At 32.6% G+C, this 5,489-nt stretch overlaps 1 long non-coding RNA gene across 1 annotated transcript; it reads right to left on the reverse strand.

Moving 5' to 3' along the window:
- Positions 1-490: 490 nt before the first annotated feature.
- On the reverse strand, positions 491-3,128 carry LOC110446934. The gene is made up of 2 exons (XR_002462520.1): positions 3,041-3,128; positions 491-778 (listed from the first exon to the last, which is right to left on the reverse strand). It is a non-coding gene; the product is annotated as an uncharacterized LOC110446934 (long non-coding RNA).
- Between the last annotated feature and the right edge of the window lie 2,361 nt (positions 3,129-5,489).

Consider the following 5,489-nt stretch of genomic DNA (forward strand, 5'->3'; position numbering starts at 1 on the left):
ACGTCTTTAATGTTTCTATAGAGTTGAATTTTGATGACATCACAGTTAAATGACTTCATTGACAGATGGACGAAATACACACATGTGATTGAGCTTTGAACACTTTCGTAATAGATGCAGTATGTCAACAATGAATTACTCATTATACATCTGTTTCGTCCTTTTACGACTCATCGGTAATGCTTGGGATCAAATAGATGGACATCTAAATTGTCTAAACTACATGTACTGTTGAAAGAGAGTTGCGTAAAACCTCTTAATTAATGTATTTAAGAATTTAGGGGAGTACTGGTAAATTTCAAATATAAATAATCTGGGAGATGTGAAAGTATATATAAATCATTTGTTTAACATACTTTTGTTTAAAAAAAATAAAAAAATACAGAGTATAAGATATGTTAAGAAAATTGACTTACGCATCTTTAATTTCATAGATAACTAGCTTTTGTCCATATCAAATACCAGCAAATAAAATAGATTATGCATATTGTATTGTTTTATAGATTTTATTTGCTTGTCATTCACTAGCAGGATATCCAACACTATCCGATCCTTCGTCCACGTCCACGTCCACATCTATAAACGCAAGCCCGGTACCGCTGCCCACAACTCCTGCTATTTCTGCAGTACCTTAAGATTCGCTTACACCTCATTCTGCAGACAACACTACCTCGCGGCCTATAATAAATGGCTTCCGTTTCAGTTGGAGCCATAGCTACCAGCAACATGGCGGATAAAATTGCTATGGCTATTACGCTGGTAGTCTTCATGTTGTGAACTAAAAATAAGGAAAATAATTTCGCCGGTTTAAGTTGTCGACAAGTAGAATTCAATGGCAGAATCAGTATATACTATTAAGTGCTTTACATCCTATGAAAACTGTTGGTAATATCTGTGAATTGATGATATTGATTTAAGTATAAGATATATATAAATATTTCACTTTTCGAAATATGTTTATGTTTCACGAAGTAGAGAATATAACAAGAGAAAGTTATTTTTCACCCTTCTAAAAGGGGGTGCCAATTTGGGACTTCACCGATACGTTTTATTATTTTGTACATGATATGACATGAACCTAAGATCAGCATGGAGTCCAAACCGAAGTATAAGGTGGGTAAAGAGGGGGCCCAACATCACAAATAATAAACATAATGCATATGAATAATTGCGTTTTGATGTATCTGACAGTCGGATGCATGTCTGAAGTCTAAAGAAAAGATAAAAATTAAGTTGTTGTGTGACTTTTGTGCTAAAAATAGGTTCTATGAATAAAAGTAATAAAAAGGGGGACATAGAAATTAACTCCCCCCCCCCTGCACTTTTCGGCCCCATTTTCTTCAGATTTGGTTCAGATACATATAAATACAATTTTGGTACGATATATGAAGGGTTCTAATATGTATTTAGGCAAAAAATAGAGGGTATCGTTGACATAATTAAGCCGATATATAACACGATCACAGTGACCTACTTATCAACTATATATGGTGCTTTTTTGGCTATTTTTCTTATTTGCAGCTTTAGTGTTGCACAATACATCAAAATTATAAAGAAAGTTAAAATAAAATAGAATGCAGTTTTGTTAGAAAGAGACCATTTGCGATTTTGGTCCCCCATGTCATATCATGATGGCATAACCCAAAGGTATGTAAATACATAAAATCAGACTGATCGGTGATAGTCTCCAGACGGCCCAAATCCTTTACATCGATACACTTGCGTTGGGGAAGATACTAAAATATCGTTATCGTCTCAAAGCATTCCAAAGATGAAACTGTTGGCTTATCGTTGCCATTTAAAAGATACAATATGCTTTTTGTTAAGTTCAATATCAATATAGGTTTTTGATTATTGATACAAACAATACGGTAACTGCAATTCAAATATTTTCATACATGACCAATGTTGTTTCCATAAAAAATCACCTTTATTTTTGTCAGCAGACAGCTAATTTAGTTATGTTAAAGGTCCTCTAAAATAGGCGAGAAGCCCATTGATGCTATTTACTCTTTAGCAAAACAAGAATACAATTTCGTTAATGTGTGCTTCTTAATTCCAAACTTCAGAGTTGGACCTTACACTTCAAAGTGATTTAGCGATTCTGTGGTAATACATTGTAAGCATTCCATGCAAGAGGTTTAAGTCAAAGCCGATCACACAATACGACGTCTGTGATTTGGATCTGTACTGTTCCCCAATAAAACACCTAAACTATATATACTGTACAGAAGCACGAACAGTTTATGAATATGATATTATTAGCTATCTAATCAAGTAGACTTTCCAATTTATACTTCACGAAGACTTGCTTTTATATCGGGATAAAATATTAACAGCAGTAAACCGGTGACTTCTCAATTCCAGCATTAATAAAAAACCGTTACAATACTAGTTGTGGTATCAGTGAAATGATTGGTTCACCTAATACTTGAATATTGATAAAAAAATACCCAGTCTAACCTCTAATGTTAAAAAGAAGAAAGAATTGTGTTTAATATGTACGTAGAATTGTTTATGACTGTTTAATATGTTTGGCGAATGATCTATTGAGTGAACACATGTCTGCGTATTTTAAAGAATGACCAGATGTTTATTTGTCAGATGTGTAAGATAATCGACAGTAAGTCTTATTTGTAATCCTGATCCTGATTCCTGTTTGGTTGACACTTCGTTACTTCCTATCTCTTCGTTTATTTTTATTTATCTGTTTTTTTTTTACAAGAGGTTTATATCGAGGCCTATCTTTATTCCATCCTAAGTCCTGCATGGGAAATAATATTAATAAAATACATACATAACGCAAATATTTTCCGTTGACTAAAGTAATGCTTTCTATACGTGGGAATTCAAATTAAGGACAATTCTTAGGGAAGATATTTGGAAAATCGGAAGCCTGAATAATTATACATCATATCATTAGATATTATGATTTGTTTGCAGGTTAACACATTTTTATCTGTATATAAAAATGTCAGTGGAGACAATTGTTATAACATGTTTTAAGAGACGTGTATCATTAGTCAGACTTAACACTTACCTGAACGTGGGCTTTTGCGAAGTAGACAGCAACCTTCAGGGAATACTACTTTTATATAAGTTCATCCTGTTCGTTCCTTAAATTAAAAAGATTGACTAATCGAATCCGTTTCATATATGTAAGATAAATCGTCTTAATTACGATGTATCGGTTAAATAGGAACAAAGACAGTTATTATTTCGAGGATGATTGAAGTGGTCTTCACAAACAGCCATCAAATCAAAGCCCCCTGTTATCTTACAATTTTGTACGTATCCATTGTTTGAATGGGAATACCATTATTGTGAATACTTAAGAAACTCATATCAGATAAAATAGAAATTAATAAATAATTCAAATTTATATTAACGTATATGTGTCGGAGGAATGGGAACTTAAACTTAAATCTAGGCTCCAGTATTAGTAATCTAACCAGAATGTTTAGTGAGAAAAGTGTTTTATTGCATTAACGTAATATAATGATTGATTACGAAACCCTGTCCAGTGAATGAACGCCAACCAGCCGTTCCTGAACGTGAATCCAGGTGCAACCTTGATGAAGTGAAAGAAAGCGAATTCTAATTGGTTGAAAGTAAACAACACGAAGACATATCTATGAGGACAGCCTATAGACTACACGCACTATATGACTGGCTACTGCTGTGTGGTACTTTTATACTGAAATGTACCCAGTGATGAAGTAGTCAACTATCATAAATAGTTAAATTAAATACTGTCAGTGTTTTACTAATAATCAGAAAAACGCCTGAAATACGCTCATTAGTGTATTATTTTACCGTAAAAGGTCCATTATTTTACTAGTTCACTGAGATACGTCCAAGTTTGCTTATTGTTTCATAATTATCACTAGAAATACGGGGTAAGGAAGCAGACAGTTACATTAATGTCTAACTCACCATTCCTTAAGTGTAACCACGATCACTCTATTTATCAATGTACTTCATTTACACAGTTACGTTAATGTCTAACACACCATTCCTTAAGTGTGTAACCACGATCACTCTATTTATCAATGTACTTCATTAACACGGGATCAGTACTCAGACAGTTACATTAATGTATAATGTATATAATCCTATAAACCATATAAAACCCTATAAACCATATCAAACTTTATAAACTATATACAATTCTGTACATAATATTAAACCCTATGAACCATATAACCACTATGTGGTGCTACTCCATTGTCAGATGTCCAGACAATCAGGAACTACAATACGTAGTGTGTTGTAGTTGTGTGTTGCTGTTTAATTGCTTACTTCATGTTGCACTGTATATTTGCACAAGTGATGAGCTGTATAGCTTAAGGTCATTGCTGAACTTGACTTTGAACCTATCCTCTACTTCGTATGATATAGGCTTACAACTGTATTGGGAAGTCGATAATACATGCAAGTCCGGAACCTATGTCAAAGTACACGTGAATAAGTGAAAAGGTCTGTTTGATGTGTCATCCCAAACGTGACAGTAAAAACACTGGATAATTTACATACACAAATAAGTAGATGAGCAATACAATGTACACATAGATCCTATTGCTGTGTCTTTTTGTTACCTTTATAATTTTGTCTGAAAATAATATTAAAGTTGCTTCCCTTTTACCAATGGTTTGTACACTGGTTACACTTTAACAAATCATTGTTTACGTTTTTGATAAACGTCTGTTTATAATGCCATTTCAACTGGCTATGAAATAGCGTAAAAATATACAAATTTATTATTTGCTAAAATAAATTTATTTACCTAGGGAAAAAGTTGTACTTTTTAACACTTATAAACGATAGATGCTAGTTAATAATTTGCGTATGATAACTGTTAACACTTCACTTGATTATAATAGAATATATGTAAAAGTGTTCTATTAATGTATCTACTTAAACAACACATTATCAACATAATTATTTAGCACAACGTTGAAAATAACTGGTACATATCATGTAAAAGGGAACAGAAACATTACACAAATTCAGAGAAATAATAATAAAAATAACAATAATGATGTTTCTTCAGATAAAAGGCATTACGATCACACAAGTGGTACAAACAAACATAGAACCTACACAATTTTATAGACTAGATTATATCACAGGAGTACTAGGGGTCACAGTAAGTTAAACGAACAGCTGACCTCTTTACCTTGGATAACCCATAAAAATTAAAATTAAATCTTATTTACAATGGGGTTCATATAAGAGCACGTCAGCTCCGGTAATGACAAATCTAATAATTAATATTGGAACATACATATCTAAGATATCACAGATAGTTAAAACAATGATGGACAATCCAATAAAAATTACATTGGTTCTAGCAGTATAAAAATCATTTTTATGATTGCCCTTTGCAGTTTCAATAAAATACTTATTCACATGAGTTTTGAAAATGCTTTTCTTTGAAATTTGCTTTATATTGCCAGGAAGCATATTCCAGTCCTTCACAACATTAT

Source organism: Mizuhopecten yessoensis, unplaced genomic scaffold, assembly GCF_002113885.1.
Source record: "Mizuhopecten yessoensis strain PY_sf001 unplaced genomic scaffold, ASM211388v2 scaffold3063, whole genome shotgun sequence".
NCBI classification, from domain to species: domain Eukaryota; kingdom Metazoa; phylum Mollusca; class Bivalvia; order Pectinida; family Pectinidae; genus Mizuhopecten; species Mizuhopecten yessoensis.